General features: G+C 27.4%; 1 protein-coding gene across 4 annotated transcripts in view; it reads left to right on the top strand.

Annotated features, from left to right (window-relative positions):
• LOC135930040 (uncharacterized) overlaps positions 1 to 22,292 on the top strand; it is a 38,534-nt gene that overhangs the window by 2,006 nt on the left and 14,236 nt on the right. The window lies entirely within an intron of this gene.

Here is a 22,292-nt window from a genome sequence, read left to right as displayed (position 1 = left end):
GGCTAGTAATCGAGGTCACAAGAACAATGCATTTTTGCAAATTTTTCATAGCGATTGATGCTTAGAGAATTAGAATTCTATCCCCGTCATGTGGCATAAAAATTTCTGAAATCAACCTCCTTAGACGAGGTTAGGGCAGGTAAGGTTAAAAGGTTGGAGGTATATTTGACTAAACTGTAAATCCCTAGGTAAACTGTATATTATTCAGGTAAAATTATTTATATTATACTCTATTGATTAAGTTTTGATTTCTTTTCATATACTTATAAATAAGTCATAGAAATTAAATTACTGAATCATTTATTAATCTATTTATAGATGGTTTAAATCTTTTAATTTGCAATTATATTAAAAATTAGAATAGGATAATATATAATTTTATAATATTAAACACCCTTTTATAAACTAACTAACTTTTAATCAAATTCTCTAATAAATTTTGGGTACTGGTCCTCTAGTTTTGTTAAATGGCTAACCCAATATTTTAGCCAAAAATTATTAAGCCTCGAAGTTTTACTTATAGATGAAAGTTTGGATATCTATTAACAAATAACGAGGTTTGTGAAATGTTATTTTGGACAACATTTTAATTTAAAATGGCTAATTCGTGCCGTTTGACAACATCTTGACCCTCTATTTTCAACCTTTAGAATCCAGTAGATGGCCTTGCTTTGTTGAACTCGCAACACATAGAGCATAGCGAAGCGCTTTAAAATAATCCCTCCATCCCCTGTTTGCGTTATCCGCATTCCACATGGTCAGCTCTGAATCGAAATAACTGAATTATTGTCTCTTCTAGTTCTTACATTTTTTAATATTTTTGTTATCTCTTCTTGTTTTTTTTTGTTGGATAAGATAATTTTAATGAGATTTTTTTAAAAAATAAACAAATACGTCAAAATTCCATCTCACATGTCACATGTAATTGTTTGAGTTTGAGTAGCAATACTATATTTATATTTTTTTGATAATAAACTTTTAATATAAATTTTTAAGTCATCTAAATTTAATATTATAAAAAAAATAGATAATTAAATGGCTATCTTTTTCTATTAACTTTTTATAGTAAAATTAATTATTTTTTTTTATATCTATTACTTATTTATAACTTACTATAAATTTTTAGGAAATAATAACTATATTATAAATATAACAAGATGTATTACAATTACAGTGCGAAGAAAGGATTATCTTTTAACAATAAAAAAAAAATTTATTCTTACAGAATTTTTCATTTTTTTATGTATATGTATTAATAATATATCCTCTATCTTATTTAAAATAAGCGATGGGGGTGTTGTTAAAATATAAAATGTAAAAATAAAATAATCAATATTATATAATAAATAATATCACTATTTATTTAAATTATGTTATATTAGTCCGGACAATTTAATATTATTTAATTATATTATATTATATTATATTTAGTCGGATAATATTATGTATCCATAAGAGATAGGCTAAAATATATAATAATCAAAAGGACGATTACCTTAAATAAAAATTGTAATATCTTACCAATTTAATGGAAATTTTTTTTATATCTGGATATGAATTTTTTTGTACAATTAATCAATTAATTAAATATTAAGATATAAAAATTTAATAGAATTAATAAAGAAAAATAAATTAATTTACTATATATAATACAGGTTTATTTTTCATAAAAAAAATAAATATAATTTTCTAAATAGTTTTAATTTGTGAAGATTTCGATTGGTGATAATAATAAGTCACAGGCAAAAAAGATTACATCCACTCACTACCTATTTGAGGCCCATCACACTCTTATTCAAATCACGACACTAGAACTTTAAAATACATTGTGAGAAAGGGTAGGCAAATTTTTCGGCTTTAAATGATTTTTACTTAACATTCTAAAACCGATGAATCTACCATCATAGGTCGGATTGACTACAGATCAGACATGAAACTTCATTTGTGTCTCCTCATCCCATCTGAACCAAATTGCTAATCCATTATTATTACCCGAATCAAAAAAGTTCTTAGACATATTATCTAGCTATAAAAAAATGCCTTCCATCATTGAATGATGAAGAATGAGCTAGTTTTAATTGCCCAGTAATTTAACATTCACAATTATTCTTTACTGAAAAAACATTGTTTTAAATTATATTATTATTTTATAAATTTAGAATGATTAAAAATATTTTGTAATGTGTATCATTTTTATATAAAAATTATTTGTATAAATTAAATTAACAAATTTCAGTTTGTAATAAGATCGAAAGATATGCCATAAATCTTTTAAACTGAGTAGTATGTATATCATTATCAAATCTTTTAAGACTAGTTTAAAGTTGTAATAATTTTCTTTACAACACGAATGTAAAATTTTCAGTTCGCCACTGGTTGACAAGTTTGAGTAATAGATGTCTGTTATCCTTTTGGAGGTAGTTTATAATGAATCGGGCCAAATATTTATTGATCTACCAAGGAAAATATTTAAAATTTTATATAAACTAGATTTTTTTTACCCTCATATGGAGTAAAGAATTCTGACATCACTTTTATAAACTATTCCCAAAAGGTTTATACTGCCCATAGATTTCTTTTTATCTGGTTAAAAACTAATTTTTTTAATCATCATTTTTTCTTCTCTTTACAAACTAAAATATGTTAATTTATTCAATCGATAATATTGCCTCAAAAAAATTTTTTTTTAAGGTTGAGCCACCTGAGATTGTAAAGGCTATTGACGCCACTGAATAAAGTTACAAGAATTTTCAAGGTTAAATTTAGTCAATTAATAAAACAAGCTTATTCTTGATCATTCTAAGAATGGAAGACTCTAGGTGTTTAACGACAAAGATATATATTTAACTTATAACTATAAATTTGCTCGGATTGTTCTATCTTACAAACGGACACTTTCCCCTTCAAACCTATAAATTTTAAACTATTTAAGCAAAAAAATCGAAGACGAATCGAGATAATTTCTCTTTCTTCTTTCAAAAAATGACACTTTTAAATATAATTATGGCCATTCTTGGGAACCCAGCCTAAAAAACAGTTTGACTATTTTTTCAACATTATAATAAGTAATTTGATGGAAAGGAAACTTTCCGGGTTTGATTATTAATAATTTCTCAAGTTGAGCGCTACACATAGAAATGTCCAAACCAAGTCAGTCAACAAATCCATGTTTTAAAAAACAGGTATGGCTGGAAAATATATTTTTTGAGTTGCTGTATTAATACACATGATATTAAACATTGATAGACATTTTTGTTTTTATTAATTATAAAATCTCGATAAAAATTCAAATCGAATTTTTCCTACGTACATAGCATGATTTTCTGAAATGAAAACCAAAAATTTAACCACATTATAACAATAATATCAATTATCTAAATAAGGGGTTGTAGTGCCAAGTTCAATCTTTCTAAAAAAAATAGGGAAATTAAATTAGTTCTTTTTCTTGTTGTTATTTTTGTAAGAAATGGGAATAAATTTAATTAAAGAAGAATTCGAAAATAAAGAACAATTAAATTCATCATATATATATTTTTTCCTTTCTTTGTTTAAAAATATAGACATTTTTTGGAAGCTTTTTTATTCAATCTTTAATTATAATTTCCTCTTTAAAACTTGAATCAGATCCAGTTAATTCATCATAAAAAATAATTTCTTTTAAAACAATGTCCTTAAATTAATATACAGGAGTAATTTTTAAGGATCACTATATTATTATCATGGATGAACAATGATACATGTCATGATCAGGGTTGCCGGGTCAAAATTTTCAAATTACGGGAGAAATTTGGTCAAAATTTTTGATATAAATTTAAAAATTGAGAAGAAAAAAATTTCCGCCTTTTCCAGTATCGTTTTAATAACATTTTTCCAATTATAAATGATATTTTATTTTTTTTTTAAAGTTTTAATTTCTACTTCTTTACTAGTGGAGTTATTTTATTTATTATGCGTGGTAATATAAATGCTAAATACTTTGATCTGATAAAAGAGATCAAAATTTTATAAAATAACATCTTTATTTGTAAAAAAAAAATGTATTAATTTTATACAAAAACTAACGATCTTTATTTTCTATAAATTGTTTCTCAAAATTATTATTTATAAATCAAAGACATAAAAATGCTGAAAATTATAATGCGGGAGGGAGATTTTTAAGGCGGGACTTTTGAGGGAAGGGATCTTTGCGAGTTGACAAAAAAACTGCCGGAGTTTCCCGTTGATGTGGGAGGGAGAGACCTGTGAACCCTTGTCATGAAATGCCACAATACTTTGATTAATAGTTAATTAAAATTACCTTAATTATATTACAATTAAGAGTCACATTTTATTTATAGGGGAATTGTTTTTATTGATTAATATATTAACAAATTTTTTCAATTTTATTGATATAGAAGAATTGTTCTTGGGGAAGGGAGCTACCCTAAACCATTCCCTCAATTATTGAACCTCTTCTATAGTATATTTAAAAAAGTTATTATAAAATATAAATCGAATCAAATTTGATATTTGAAAGAGGATCCTTGTGACTAGTGTTGTTAAAACCGATTTGGATCGATTTTACAACGGCCCGATTAAGATTGTAGCTAAAATAATGTTATGTAAGCATCAAGATTTGGAAAATAGGTGCCCAAGCATTTCTGCCAGCTATAAGCAAAATCTTTAGGCTTACATAATGTTATTTTGGTTATAATCTTAATCGGGCTGTTTATTAAAATCTACCCGAATCGAGTTTTTTTTAACAACACTACCTGTAACAAGATGAGTATAGTTTTATAATATGAACTTGAATTAAATAAAACCTTTTCACGAAAATATAAATTATTGTGTCTATATATTTTTTTAAATATGATGAGCCATACACACGTATAAAAAAAATTGCAATTTTTATTATTGGAGTATGGGAGTTCCCCCCCCCCCCCTATTTAATAAAAGAAGATCTCTTTATTTATTAATTTTAAAAATAACATGTGAACCTATATAAAACAACGTATCGTTGCCCGAGAATTAGGTTATTTCATCTCCACTTTTTGTAATTTTTACAGGAGAAACAATTTAAAAAATTAAAAATTAAGCTTCTATGTTCAATATGATGGTATAACCTTATATTGACTATAATTTAAATTATTTCATAAATATTGCGGACTTTTTTTTTTATGTAAACAAGATTAATAAAGAAGAAAAGTGGACGTGGGATAAACTAATTCTCAGTCTATATTAAAATTTAAAAGCCATAGAAAAAATATAAGATGGAAAAGAAAGTTAAGGCAACTATTTAGATTCGAGGAAAATTAGGATGCTGATTGTAAAATTTTAAGAGAATTCGCAATCCCCATTGATTTGAGAATTTATTTTTTTTTAACCTAAAATCTTTATAAAAATTTATGGCCTCCAATACGTTTGCAACTGAACCAGATAAAGTTAAGTTGGTTAGTTCATTCGTTCAGGGACCAAATGCTGAGGTATAGATTGAATTTGCTCTTAACATTAGAAATCGTATCATTAATTCCTAAGAAGAAGAGCAGTGAGCCTAAGAGTATTTGATTGGTGCGAATACGAATAATATAATTATTCGGATTATTTTAGCAAAACATTATATTTATAGCACATTTATTTTATAATTTTTTTAATAATTACTACATACAACTCTCGAGTTAGTATAAGATTTGTCCTGATTTCTCACAATTTTAACAATCATTTTAGCTAGAAAGATATAATACCTAAGACACCAAGTTTCCTTAATAGATGTCCAAACTTTTGTTTTTAACTATGAGTAAAATCTCCAAGTTTGCGTATTATTTTTTTCTGGTTAAAATATTGAGTTAGCAATTTTGAAAAAAATCGACTCAAATCGAGCCGTTTATCAACGCTAATTTGTTTGTTATGCGAAATACTTCGCAAGTTTATTTATTAAAAATATTTTAACTTTAACTTTAAAAGTATGTTCAATCAACTTTAATTTAAATGATTAAAAGGTCGATATATACGTCATATCAAAAAAAATACATATTAACTTGAATTAGAATCAAATAATTACTATCGGGAATTTTTTTTATGTGTGTTTCGGTTATCTTAGTTGCTTTTAAAATTTAATTATATCAAAAAAAAACAATTTTTTTTTTTCAAATATTTTAAAATAATTTTTTGAACGAACATGCGCCGCCGCTGCAGATAATGGATTTATTTTATTGTGGGATTTGAAATATTTTTATATTTTAAAAATAGTTTCTGGCTAGATAGCAGGAACGCATTGGAGTGTGTTTTTCTTTTAAATATGTTCTTATTTTTATTTTTTGCATCTTTTGAAAATGAGAAAATTTATGTTTTATAGCTTTATTTTATTTTTTATTTTTAGAGAAATAATATAATTAAATGAAAATTTTAGAAATTATATATCATATAACCAATTTATTAAATAAGTAAATTTTTTTATCTTTATATATTAGCAGTTTATATGAATCCTTTTGATGTTTTTTATAATTCTTATAAAATTTTATAAAATACCGTTTAATAAATAATCTTAGATAGAACTTAATATCTATACAAAGAAAAAATAGTATTTGAAGGGGCAGGTGTGTTTCTGAGGTTAAATACCTTGACTGAGTCTAGGAACCACACTAATCAATCTAGCTCATGATAGCTTTTTCTTCTGAAATCAGGGTTTAGTTCGCCCTAAGACAATGATGCTGAGACTCCTCCAATGACTAACATATAAACTAATTCAATTAAAATAGTACTGAGCTGACTACATATGTATGATAAGCGGTTACCTCATATGCTAATCCCCCCTCCTCATCTCCCCTTAATTTCAGCACAATTGTTGTATCGTACACTCCGTGTTAGAGAAAAAATTGTTTCTAAAAATATGACTAAAAATTTTTTTTAAAGGAGTGGCTAAAGAAAGTGACCAAAAAATGGACTATAAAAAACAAACTAATTCACTCCTACCTTGGATTACAAAAAGAAGTGGGATCATCCAAGGTAGGAGTGAATTAAATAAACTAGGCTAACCCAAACCTGACCGACTGGAAAAATTTCATAACAGTTTAAAAGTTCCCACTAAAACGATAAAATTTCTTTTTTTTTAAAAGAATTTTTTTTTTTTATATTAAGAGGGATTTATTTATAATGCAATATATATATAATTATTGGGTGGCGACGTTTGCCTCGCATCAGATCGTGATACAATTCTGACCGCATTAAAATAATTTGAAATGAAAAATGTAATAGTAACTGTAACTACTAAATAACTAGTTTATTTCCCAAAAGTAACTTTTAACTGATAGAGTTGCTCAATGCTTGTGAATCTAATAAATTAAAATAAAGATATTATATATAAATAATGTATTCATAGTGCGATCTAATTAAGCGTTTTCGAAAAAAAAAAGAAATCAGTTTGCGTTTTTATAAATATTTATAAATTTGAAATGCATTATTTGAGTTTTGCATAACGGAACATAAACGCTCAATTTGGTTGCATTGTTATATTTATATTTTATGATTCGATTACGAATGATTGCAATGTCATATATCATCAATTTCATTTTATTCGATTTTAATATTTAGATAATAAAAAAATAATATTAACTTAAGGATGATCAACAAAGGACACTTTTAAAAATATATTTAAAAAATTGATACACACCGCGCCACCGGCATGATATAAATTGGTAATGTGTAGGCGGCTCGAATAAACCTGATTGGCGGCGTTTCCGATACGGAAAAAAAATTATTTACGTTGACTGCGGTGTGAGCCAGTAAACAACGCACATGTTCAACTCCCTATCAATAACCAATCATGTTTATACAAACACTGATTTTTTTTATATATATTCCTATTTATTGCATATATTTAAAATAGTTCAATTTATAAAATCATCATCTAAACACAAGCCGGATTCATTATAAAAATATATTCAAGACAGACCGTAAAAAAAATTGAATGGTAATCTTTATTGCCCTTTTCTCTTAGCTCACCCGTTGTCCAAGCCACAGCCAGCACTGCAGATCTGGCTTTGTTTTAATATATATATTTAAACATTTTATTCTTCCTTTTTTTTACAGCCAATTTAAACAAAAAATATTGCTTTTATGGGGAAATATTCATAATTAATTTAAGGAAAATATAATATATTATCAGAAGTGAACCAAAAAAAACATGATTAAATTAAATTAAAATGTATATAAAAAAAATTTCTTAAAGAATACCAAGTATTTATAGTTTCTCAAAATGAATTATTCATGAGACTTCAAGTAGAAAAAAAAATTAGCTTTAGTATTATGAAAAATTTATTAAAAATTAAATTTATTGACGTCACAAAACTGACTTTTATATGGGTTATAATTTTCCAATTCATTTTCCCAAAATGTTTTGATGTCTATTTATATATTTATAAATTTCCCATTAATCCATCGTCTCTTTTTATACTTAGTTACATCTCATCCCTAGTGTATTCTTAAAAAAAAATTGAAAGTGTATCCTAGACTAATGTTTATCTTATCATGATAATTTTGAATAATAAAAGACTTTTTTTATGTTCATCTATTTGATGTTTATCAAGAAAAACATTTTTTCCGAGAAACGTAAAAATATCAAAAATATATTCTTTTTTTCTACTTTAAAGGAAGGTGAAAAAAAACAAAAACAATATTATAATGTTAAAAATCAAATAATATATACCCTTGAGGGAATCAATTTCCTCTAGACGTATCTTATTCTGACTTTCAGGCTATACCCTTCCCCTCTAAGCCTATGACGATTTACCCATTAATTTTTATATCCTACCCTTCTGACAAAGAAAAATTAGCAATAATTTATAGATAACGTTAATATTTACACGTTTATATAATAACAATTATTTTCAACTGTACTAATAAGCTTTTAAAGGTTAATAAGGTCATTATAGTACTCATGTTGCCGCAAAGACATAAAAATATTTACTAATCATTTTACCAGCCAGAAAATCCGAATACTTTTTAAGACGTGCTCTAAATAGCATATTTCTTAGTTATAGTTTACTTTATTAAGTATTTACATGCAATCATTGCAATAAGTCAACTTGTTATCCTAATCATTCCTATAAAAAATATTCTTTAACTTTCAACTGAATAATGTCACCCATAATTTTGCCTGCCTAAAATATAGTAAATATATTTTTGGACAAAATCAAAGTTCATGACTCACTTTTAAGTTGTGATTGGTTCTATTACATATGTCAACTCTAGATGCTCCCCTTCCAGATATTACCATTTTAACCAGCTGAAAGACCCCACCTGTAATTACCTCAAAAATTAAGATAAAGTCTCTAGATAAGCTTGACACTTTTCTAAATATTTCCATACAAAACCTTATTTTATTTCGAGAGGAGCAAGGAAATCTTTTTTGAAAAATACTAAACATTCACTTCAACTCACTTAATGCAAATTTTAATATTTAAACAACTGGTTTAACTTTTAAATGTCCTATCATAAATTATATTTATCTGTGGAAATATCACAAAATAGACTAAACTACATTAAACAAAACATTATTTTATTCGACTAAACTACCACTTTTTTACATTCCAACTCTTCTATAATTAGTGAAACGTCGTTAAATTACAAAAAAATCATAATCTTGATATTTTCGGAGCTCTCAATTTTATGAACTCCACTGAAACTTTTTCCCTATTTTGATGACAACACTTCTCACGCACTATTATTCAAGGACCTTAAAGGTTCTTTTCAATTTTCGTCAACCTCTGATCATACTCTTATAAGTTTTTACTGAGGGAGAGCTCGAAGTTGCAACAAAGAGATTCAAAAAGGACTGCTTTAGGACTTGATTGGTTCGTTAAATTTTTCTGGAGGCCTCAACTAAACCTTCATAAAAGGAAATATATGTTTATTGACCAATATAATGATTCAGTTCAACAAAGTCCTAATGGGGAAAACCCTACTACAAGTTATTCATACATTATTTGGGGCTAAGTTAATTACACTTAAGAAACTTAACGGAGAATCTGTTCAATTGTTGTTCATTCTTTTGAAGAATTACATCAAATTCTGTTCCCGGATTAAAATGGCCTAATTGCTTCTTTGTTATTACATTAATTGGGCTTTGAAGTCAATGGTGGTTTGGAAATTGCTTATCAGGCCACAAGAATTATATTAGATAATCTTGAACAGGACACGGTCTTAGTTAAGCTTGATTTTAGCAATGGATGCATTCTATAGAGTGGAATTGCTTTATACTTTGTTTAATCAAGGATTTTCTGCATACACATATTAACAATAACTACGCAACGCGATTTTATATGGCCTATCCATTTTTGCCTAGCCATATCAAATATCAAAATCTTAGCAACAAATGCGATTTATTATTAATATATTGTATGATGACTATTTCAAAACATTCATAAAATCCTAGATATAATTAAAAGAGCCTCTCCAAACATATCTAAGTGTAAAATATTTTCAATTTCAAAATTTTCCTCTTTACTTTCTATTCATTCCCAACTCGCGAGGATCTGTTTTACTTGGGATAACCAATTTTAGAGATTAATAGCTCCCAACTTTTATCAACAATTTTTTATCATTCCTTTCTTTAAACATTATTGCCTTACCACGCATTTTCCTTAATTAAAAAAGTCTTTTTCTAATTCCTAAAATCACACATGATTTTCCGTTATCTCCCATTTATTCATATGATGCCATTCCTACCTTTTCAAAATGAGATTGAATCTTTTCTTAAGGAAATCTCTAATTCTAAATTTTTACTACTAGCTTGGCAACGCGCCATTCTCTCATGCAAGTTCGGAGCCATTGATATTCCTTCTACAAAAACCATCGCCTTGCATTTATATCTTCACGATCGTCACCTGACAACCTATCACTGTTTTACCCAACTTTAAGTTGATGATGCTCTTTCTGCGTGGGGTAGTGACAAGTAGCCGTCATATGGGAACTAAAAGAGAATGGAACCTTTCTTTAATTGCTCGTTTTGTCATGTTCTTAAATAACTTGTAATCTGAAGAGCCTATTTAGAAGCTAGCTTAGAAAATGGCTATGCCTGGCTTGAAGTTATCCTTAATACAAATTTGGGATTTTACCTAAGGGCGGAGGAACGGCGAATAGCTATAGGTTTGCGTTTAGGGCGCTCAAATATTTTCCCTTTAATTTATAATGTTATAAAGCGGCAGTCAAGTCGAATGAATGCAATTCTCTCCACTGCAAATTCCTCAAAGGAAGGAGCACCCGACATGAAACAATTAGTACATTATTAAGTAAGATTCTCAATAATGCGGGGCCATCTAACCTAGACCTCTTAGGGCTTAACTTAGCAGATGGGAATAGGACTATATGACAGAACACTTATATCATTCAAGGGAAGCAGAGCTGGACTTCATTATCCAAACGGAGATACGAAATTTTTTTGAAAATAAATACTTTATTTTTTTTCCAAAAAAAATAATTTCCTTTTTATTTCTTTCGGCTCGACAATGTTTAATGTTTTATTTTTAGTGTAAATCTTACTTTAACAAAAAGTGTAATTTCTCATTATGATTATGTTAAAGTTTTTATCGTTTATGGTTTATTTTAATAATATATAAAATAACGTTTTATATATATTTTTTTAACGATTCTAGATATTAAATCTTGATTGCTAATTAAATAGCAATATTATTCTATTATATTTAATGTATATTAATATTTGTGTAATCATGAATATTTGCAACTTTTGTTTCTTATCTTTGCAAAAAAAAATTCCATTTAATTTATGTTTTTCTTCTTTTCTTCCTTTTAGTTTGAAAAAAAAAATCTAAAAATTCTACAGTAAGGAAATAGCTACCGATTATATCTATATCTGGTATGTTTACTTCATTTTTTAGACTCTCGGGAGAATTTTTCCTTAGTTAGTTAAGAAAAAATAAATATCATAATTATTACTTGGATAATTTTTATACAATTTTAAAATTAGAAGGGATAAATCCATAATTCATATTTTTATAAAAGCAAAAATACAATTTTTTTTAAAAAAAAATAAACTAAATAATAAAGTTTTATACTGTTTTTTTTCACATTAATAATTTGTTTTATTATATATTACTGTTTCTGGTTAAAATTGTCATGGTAACAAAAAAAAAGGAGTAATTATCATCCATAGTTTGAACCTACAAAAGAAACGCAAAATTTATTGAAAATTATTTTTCATTTGGTATCAATCATTTATATACATTGACTCTTATATATTTTACAACATAGTTCTCTAAAACCCGGACTGTCCGAAAACCGTAAAGCGTCCGGACAAATTCGCCGGGGTAATTCACAGATAAAAAAATTTTCCTTGGCCTAATAATTTCTTCATAAAAGTTTAGGCAGTACCTAGCAATGTGGTTAGAACCGAATTAGTTACGAGTTTTCATCAAACCCAAAAATAAAATAAAAAATTAATCAGCTTCATTAAGGATAAGTTGTGAATTTTGTTAATATATTTATCTATGAATTTATACCCATCTAATTCTTTAAACCCCAACTCTTTCCGCAGAAAATGGGCAACTGAAATCTATGATTTTGGTAATATTAACAGTGATGCTCAAATTTTGATATCTGATGATATAACTTTAGTTCTTCAAAGTTTTTACTAACTTTTTCAGCCATTTAAAGAGGCTTCCTACTCCCCATGTTTCAATGTGCACCATGTTCCAATTTTCAATTGAAAACGGTTTGCCTCCTGATTTAACTAACCTTCAACTACTTAGAAATACAAATATAAACCAAAGTCCACCAACGCCTAGCGATTCCTAGAAAGACTAAGGAGATCTTATTCCTCTGTTGACACTTGGGCTGCATATAGTAAACAAGTAGGACCATTTGATAGTCACCTTCTCTTGTTTTAACGGCAACTTCGTGATACGATAATCTTAATAGTTTGATCGTTAAGTATTTTAAATGAGGATGATAAGGTCCTGTTTTAACATCTTGGTAGGCCATAAAAATAGTGCTACGTTCGAACAAAAACAAAATTTTTCATATCAGGCTTCTAACCGATCATTTCAGATTTTAACGTAAATTGAATCGAACTTAGGTGCTTGCGTGGCCCGATTATAACCAGTAAGCTCGCTAAAATAACAACTCCCGTTTAAAATGGTTCTTTCATCCCAAAATTATCAAAATGTTCTATAATATTGGGCACCTCCTCTAGTAAAGATTTAGAAATTTTCCCGGCATATAGTATAATATCGCGCATAAAAAAGAAATTATATTAATAATTTTGAAGGACGCAAAAGCTAAAATAAAAAAGGGATAAATTTTAAAGATTTATTCAGATTTAAATTTGAAACAGTGTATCTATATTTTTTTTCCAGTTCGCTCGTTTAAAATTTAAGCGATACACTATTAAAATATAGCTATGTATAAGATTAAATATTTTATTATATATAATATATATATATATACCTCTCACAATTTGATTGAGATTCTCATTTATATAATAAAAATCTCAATTTAATTTGTATAAAATATTTATCACATTTTTTTTTGTTGCTTGTTTTGAGAATTGCTTTAAATGCTTAATAAATAATTAATTACTATACGAATTTATTACTCACAAAAATTATTTCGTGACGATTTTTGACCTTATAAATATTTTAAATTTAAACATCTAAAAATAATATATTTCTCCTGAAATTGGTATAAATTTAACAAGAGGGGTGGGGTGATAAAACGACAAAAAATTGTCACCCCCTTCTCCTCAGCACGAATATTCTTCATTGAGCAATATTTTGTTTCCGTGGTCACTTCCATTCCGTATTGTGAGCAAAGTCACCCTAGCTCACTTTTGATTGCAGGCTATTTCCAACTTAGTAATGTGAATCGTTGATTTTTTTTATTGCGGGAAAAGCTATATTTTTTTAATATCGGTTGATTAAAAATTAGCCGAATTGCTATTAAAGTTTTGAAACTCTTCTTATGTCGTTAAAGGATTACGGCGGGGAAGAGCTTGCTGAGAAGGACGGCATCTAACTTCGGTCAGGCATACATTTTTGTCAAGAAAAACAGTACTTCCTGGTGGATAACATAGGGCGGCTCATCTTGCCTAATATATTATCTCTTCGGGAAAAATATTTTTGAACATGCTGACGATATCTTTTTAAAAAAAGACTTTCTTAGGGTGGCACTCATTCACCTGACGACGTCACTGGTTCTCACTCAATTGTTTATTACAATTTTACGAGGTTAAAGAACGGCTAAAAGCCCGTACTTTTTAAAAAGTCATCCGATTTGTTATATTTAGATATGGAATCCATGGGGATTCGGAATTTACAGAGGGCCATTTTTAAATTTAAATAATCAGATTTAACCAGAAGTATATTCCACCATCTCCAAAGATCCAGATTATCAATTTCAGGACAATTTTGCCCACTATTTTTAGTTTATATTAATTTTTTAATATAGTTTTTTTTCTTATAAATTATTTAAAAAAAACATAAAAGTAAAATTGTCATTTTGGTGGTTACTCTGCACATCCTAGAATATTTTTGGTCATGGATTCCATATCCCAATATAAAAGTATACTAAATATTAAAACAATTAGTCAAGATAATAATATAACGCGTAGAGAGTATTTTCAAATTTGGAAGAGTCAAATGAGAATATTAAATGGGAAATTGAAAAAATCTATCATTTGTGTTTGTCAACTAAATAAATGATAAATTTTAATTTAAATGAATAAAAAACGACAGATGAACCCCCTCCTCCCTCACGATGTGCTGATTTTGGGGCTATTGTTGTTTGATATTAGAAGATTGAAGATATATCATGTTTAATATAATCAGCAGAATTGTTAAAAGATACTTTTTAAATGGATCTAGATACAGATACATTGTCTAAAATAATATCTAGATACCGATATTTTATTCAAAAATCTATCTAGATACAGATACCACATTTTTATATCTAGATACAGGATCTAGATACTTGTATCTAGATCCTTTAATAACTCTGATAATCAGTGACTTCCTTCACGTGGTGGGGAGTGAGTGGGTGACTCAAGATCGTCACTGGAATTGGCGGTGGGGCGGGGGATAGGTATTTATGAAGAGGCTATCATAAGTTGAATTAAATTGGGGCTTGAGGGGAAGGGTAGTTATGATTTGGATTTCCTTTTTTCCTAATTTTAATTTGATTGAAGTGAGTATAGGAATGAAATTTAGATGGTGGTGGTAAGGGTTAAAATTTTAGAGGATGGTATAGTGGGTAAAATTTTTAAGGGCACAAAGTCATTATTGGTTCAGTAGGTTGTATAAAGAAATTGATTTAATGAGTAATTCATTTGAAATATGAGATTTTTAAAAAAATAAAATAAAATAAAATAAAGCATTTAAAAAGGAAAAATATTTTTTTTTATAAAGATTTATATTTTTCATTTAATTGCATAAACTTGATTATAAAAAATTTTATTTATATTTTATCTGAAAGTTAATTTAAGAATTAATATTCATAACGAAATAGAGTATTATATTAACATAATTTTATATTGCTATTATTCGAATTTTTTTATTTATGGTCCAACTCCAATGCAAGGAAATTATTTTTAATCACGTGACTGTCAGATTTAACTAGTTATCAATAAAAATGATTAAATACATTTTTAATATACCCTTACCCTTACGTGAGCCATGCAAAGTGATTTTTTGCGGCCCAAGACCGACCCAGTCAGAAATTTTTTGCTCCAACCCAAGCCCAACTAAAAAAATTTTAGAATTTTTCATCCTATTTAGTATATATAAGCAGGAATTTCTTCCATACATCAAATTTTTTATTTGTAGTTTTCTTTGGTTCCAAATTCTTGAATTTTTCAGAATTATCTTTAAATTTGGATCCATTCTTTAAAAAATTTTATAAATATAAAAATCTAATGGTATTTAATTGAATAGATCTTAGATAAAACAAAAAATTCAGTGGCTTCATTTTACAAAAATAGACCATTTTTTCAAAATTTAGGGAACTTTGCATATTTTTCAGGGGGCTTGAGCCCCTATGTGCTCCCCCTACTCTCCTATTGACTAGGGCAAAAATTATCAAATGAAAATATTTTATGACTGTTTTAACAGATGAATACCCTTGGTGGGTTCCTAAGTCTGGTTCCAAATTTGTTTGTTCCCCTTTGTGGTTTCTTATAAATTTATAAGAAGGTTCTAGATTACAGTTTCTGAAATTTTGAATGATAGGTTCTGGGCTTCTAGATTTGACCCTCTTCGAGTAGCCAATGGCGTCGGCTCGCAGACCCAACGGCACATGAGAGGGCCCCAAAGAATTTAAAAACAAAACGTGTTATAATCACATTTTTATTTTATTTAATTAAAATATAAATACCCAATGGCATTCCTCCTCCCTTCCATTACGCATACGGCTAATGGTTGAAGGTCAGAAAATGTATTTATATATATTTATGAATTAGTCGATATTGATTCCAATCTCTTATATAATTAAATATTCTAAATATTTATTTTTTTCATATTTTATAACTTTTGAAGGATAGATTATCAAGAAATTGTTTAAAATTTATATATATATATATTTATGTATTTCGTACATCATCAAGATAAGATTATATATATTTTTTTAAAAAAAATATTATTTTCATCTATATCTATTAGAACCCATCTATAAATCTTATTTTTATAATATGTATTAAAATTTGAATTTATTTTTGAATATAAACTTCCTTTTTTTTAAAAAAAAACACTTTATACCCACCAATTACAAGTTAAAATAATCTCGTTTGGCCTAATTAAATTAATACCATATTTTTATTATACCTCATAAAGCAAATAATTATAAATCAGGAATATTAAACCAGGACGAATGGATTAAAGGGATGAATTCCTCTCCTTCTTAATTAATTTTTTAAAAATTTTAAAGTCTCGGGAAATATGATTTTAAATTTAAAAAAAAACACTAAACCTGATCTTTCTAAATGTTCGAGGAAGCATAAAGGAACGAGAACACGATTTAAGAGTTTGGCTCCGCAAGGTATACCAGCTATTTGATATAACTGGAATATAGGCAAAATAAGACACCTTTAAAAAATAATTAACTCTCGTCCTCCCAATGTTAAAAATTTCTTGTTTTTGGTTCCTTTTTTTTATTTTATTTTATTTAAACTAAAACTTATAAAATAGGCAAAATCATATTAGAAATTTTTTTTTTAATGAATAATAAAGTCCTCTCTCATTTCGCACAAAATATAGTTTAAATTTACTGGCCCGCTCCCCTGCCCAATATCTAAAACTTTTTATCTTGACCATCAAATTTGCCCCTCCCCCCCCTCCATCACCCACATCTTTCAACAAAGAACTTGCAAAATATTATTATTTGTGCCTTGTTAAGTGAATTGGGATTTAAAATAAAGTATAACTAATTCCATTAATACTTATAATGATACCCAATTGAGTCATTTATTAATATTATATTGTGATATATTGCATTCCTAGTACTACCTAATTCATATTCTAAATTCGCCAATTCCGTTTTCCAAATTACTAATCGGTATCTAGCATTATAAGCCACAATTCCATTTTACAAGTGGCCAATCGGAATCTAGCATTATTAGTGCACGAGAACAAGATATCAGTAATATAAGCGAAATATACGCAATTTTATTTCCGCTCCCCTCCCCCCAATGCTCCAAACGAAAATTTATAAAGATTATGGACCTGTTAAGACACCTGTTTATGGTTTTAATAAACAAGTCTGCTTTCTACAAAAGAAATTCTTCCTGAAAACTCAAAAGTTGGCAATTATTATACGAGGATGTATGCATTTTTTAATCTTACAAAGTTGCAGATATATTACTGTTAACCTGGTAAATTCTGTATAGTATTAGGGTAAAAAAAGAAATAAATACAAATTTTTTGAGTTATTTATAACTAATTTTTAAGCAATTTTTTTTTAATCAATTAAACTTTGATTTTAAAGAAGAACTAATTTTTTTTCATAAATTATATAAAAATATACATATAAATAAAAATGTATAAAATATAGTTACAACAACACAATAAAAAAAAATTAATTAATATTCAGATAACACAAATACAAAAAAAAACCTCTATATTAATTGACATTAATTGTTAATTTAGACTTTTCATTTTTTTTCCCCATATATCGCTTGGATCAATAATATTTTAGATCTAATATCTCAACATGCTAATAATATTTTATTTAAAAAATAGTTGATTTTTTTTTGTTGTTTAAAAAATTAGTATTCATTCACGTGATGTTTTAGGGTCTTAATTATTTTGTGTTGTTTTGTCAATAATCCTGGAATGAAATATCTTGGATAATAAATAACACCCAGATAAAAAGTACCACGGATAAACAAATGGATAATGAATAAATAAATATCCATGGACATACCCCAATATTAGGGTCATTCCATGTCAAATGAGCAAAAAAATCAAGATTTTCGGCCGACCCCTTTCAATTTTGATAAAAAGTTGTATACTGGTTATATATGTTTCCATTAGATTATAAACAAAATTTTAGCTCATTAGCAACTATATTAACGGAGATAATCGGAGTTAAAGGTCCAAAAAACGCCTTTTTTTCCTTTTTACTGATGTTAAATAATTAGTTTTTAATTTAAAACTAATTATGATCAAATATTGAATCTAATATCAATAGCTAAGTGTTAATAATTGATAATTATGGGGAAAACATCAAAAATAATTTTTTTTAAAATATGGGTCATCTTATGGTCAGTTGAAAACTTGAAATTAATATTTCGAAATGTATATGATCTCCGATTTTTAATTTTTTTAAGAAATATTATCCGTTTACTATTTTTTTAATAATTTCTTTAACAATTAGCATGGCTGGATATTTATTTAAAAAAATATTGCGATTTTTATACTTTAAAAAAATAGATGGCGCTATATATAATAGTTTTAATATGTTAAAATTCATTTTTTTTATTGATTAAAAATATTTTAATGTTAATATATCATAAAATTCGATAACTTTGTAAACCTTATTCCTCTGAGATATTCGCAGGATAAAAAATTTTAATAATTTTTTTAATATTTCATTGTAAATTAAAATAATTAAAAAGCACACGAACAAAAAAGCAGGATTAAAGGGGTGCAGAAAAATTATTAAGGGAAAAATCGAAAATCGCATTAATTACCAGGCCTACCCCCAACCCCCTATCCACCCCCTCCCCAGCGACTAAGTCATACCCATTAAGACCAAGAATGTTATGAAATTGTCATTATCTTACATTATTAAAATAACCAGAGATAAAGAAAATTTCAAAGATTTTGAAAAATTTTTTAAGCAATAAAAATAACAAAATTATAGTTCTGGTGAAATAAGCCGACTCATGCCTGGAATAAAAGATTGTGTATCTGTTAAAGGCGAGAAAGAATTAGCAAAGATTTATATTAAATAATCTTAAAGAAATATTCAAGATGTTTAAGGAAGAATACCCAAGTATATCAATTGGATTCCCTAAATTTGCCGAACTTAGACCAAAAAACTGAATTTTAGTTGGATGGCACACACACTGTTTGTGTCTGCGCCATTTATCAGAATGTGAAATTAATGACAAATGTAATAGCTGAAATTACAGCAGGAGAAGATTACTGTATAAATTCTTATAACAATCTTTTGGCGCAAATTATTTATAATCCATCTCAGCCAAAATGTTATTTAACAAATTGTGATCAATGCCCTGATGGGCCAATTATACGAATTGAATTGTTTCAGAGAAATCGTATAGAATATGTCACGTTTAAACAATGGATCACGGTGGATAGAGCAAATCTTGAAACTATTATAAAGTCCATTGATGGTTTCATCGAATATCTATTATAAAAAGTTCAAATTTTACTGCGTCACTCGTTTATAGCTAAACACAAAGTTTATTTTTGAAGAATTCCAAAGAAAATTTAAAAGATGAGGAATTTTTAACAATTCTAGATTATTCTAAAAATTATTCCTTCATTTTACAAGATGAAGTTCAGGGATTCCATTGGAACAAGGTGCAGGCCACTATACATCCATTTGTAGCATATTGTAAATCTGGAGAAGAATTAAAAAATATAAATTTTGTTATTTTGTCCGAATCATTAAGCCATAATACTAGTGCAGTCCACCTTTATCAAAAAAAATTCATTAAATTCTTAACAGCCAAATTTCATTCTAAACCATAAAAAATAATATATTTTTCGGATGAAGCCGCGTCTCAATACAAGAATCGCAAAAATTTTCTGAACATATGCCTTCATAAATAATACGATTTTAATATTCCTGCCGAATGGCATTTCTTTGTCACTGCTCACGGCAAAAATGTATGTGACGGTATCGGAGGAACTGTCAAAAGATTAGTTGCCAGAGCTAGTCTTCAAAGGCCAAATAAAAATCAAATCCTAACCCCATTAGAATTATATAATTATGCTAAAGAAAATATTAATATTCAATTTGAATATGTATCCAATCAAGAATATATCGAAGAGGAATTAGCCCTTCGTAAAAGATTTAATTCTGCACTGCCCATACATGGGACCCAAAAAATTCACGGGATTATTCCCATTGATCAAAATAAACTAAAAACCAAAATATATTCTAATTCCAAAAAATATAATATAAAACAAGTTCCGTTTTTAAATGAGAAAATTATATTTTAAAATATTAATGAATATATAACATGTGTATATGATGATAAATGGTGGTTAGGATATATAATCGATAAAAGTTATACAAATGAAGAAGTAAAAATCCGATTTTTACACCCTTGTGGACCTTCAGCCTCATTTAAATTTCCTCTGACTCTGAAAGATAATATTTTAGTGTTGCCTAAATCTCATATTCTCTCGCTGGTCAATCCTTCTACTCCCACCAGTCGAACATATATATTATCTCCTGAAGAATCTCACAAGCTAGCCAGGCTTTGTATTCCTTTAGATGAAGTAAGATTTAATTAATTTATAAACTATCTTAATTAGGCAAAATTTGTGAAGATTTTAAAAATTTATGATCTGAATTACAAATAATATATATAATGCACATTGTAATCGATTTAGTATGATATATATACATTAAAATATTTTTAATCAATAAAAAAATAAATTTTAACATATTAAAACTATTATATATAGCGCCATCTATTTTTCCTAAAGTATAATAATCCCAATATTTTTTTAAATAAATACCCAGCCATACTGATTGTCGAATAAATTATTAAAAAAATAGTAAACGGATAATAATTCTTAAAAAAATTAAAAATCGGAGATCATATACATTTCGAAATATTAATTTCAAGTTTTCAACTGACCATAAGATGACCCATATTTTATCAAAAATAATTAATTTTGATGTTTTCGCCATAATCATCAATTATTAACTTGGCTATTGATATTAGATTCAATATTTGATCATATTTAGTTTTAAATTAAAAACTAATTATTTAACATCAGTAAAAAGGAAAAAAAGACGTTTTTTGGACCTTTAACCCCGAATATCTCCGCTAATATAGTTTCTAATGCGCTAAAATTTTGTTTATAATCTAATGGGAACATATATAACCAGCCTACGAATTTTTATCGAAATCGAAAGGGGTCGGCCGAAAAGTGATTGATTTGACATAAAATGACCCATTAGGGAAAAATTTAAACGCGTGGAAAGGGAGAAAGGATTCTTATTTTTTTCCCCTTTGTTCAAAATAACTTAGATAATGTTTTAATATTAAAAAACAGGCCCCATCTAAAGTCACGTTTGATTAGGCAAAGCTGCCACAAAATGTCAGAAATTATAATTCTCAACCCCCCCCCCCCCCCCCCCCCCCCCCAAAAAAAAAACAAACAATAAGTAAAATATCAACAAAAAAAAACCATTTATCGAATGTAAATCTCTTTATTATTCAAAAATATTCGAAATATATTTGTTGGATATTTATTATTCATTATTTCCGCAATCATTTTTTTTTGATAATAAAATTTAATATAATCCATTTTTTTTTAGTTATTCGAATTGATCCATTAAGGAAATTATCTCCCTTTTTTACGCGCGCGCGTAATTGGCAAGGGCTAGCGATGTTGTGTCTGTCTAAGTATTCTCAGAACCGAAACTTTTTCGTGAATTTTTTTTAAAAACTTTTTTATCATCGAAAAGAGGAAGGGATTTATTTTGCAAAATCATTATCAAACAGATTAATTCGCTTCAAACCGGCACGGATACGGCAAGTTTCCAGGTAGTAAAGATGAATCCAAGTGATCAAATTTCTTTCCTCAATGTATATTGTAAAGAGTCAC

The sequence above is a fragment of the Gordionus sp. m RMFG-2023 genome, chromosome 5 (genome assembly GCF_954871325.1).
Source record: "Gordionus sp. m RMFG-2023 chromosome 5, tfGorSpeb1-WG-v2, whole genome shotgun sequence".
In the NCBI taxonomy this organism is placed as follows: domain Eukaryota; kingdom Metazoa; phylum Nematomorpha; class Gordioida; order Chordodea; family Parachordodidae; genus Gordionus; species Gordionus sp. m RMFG-2023.
This window is presented reverse-complemented; position numbering and strand designations above follow the sequence as displayed.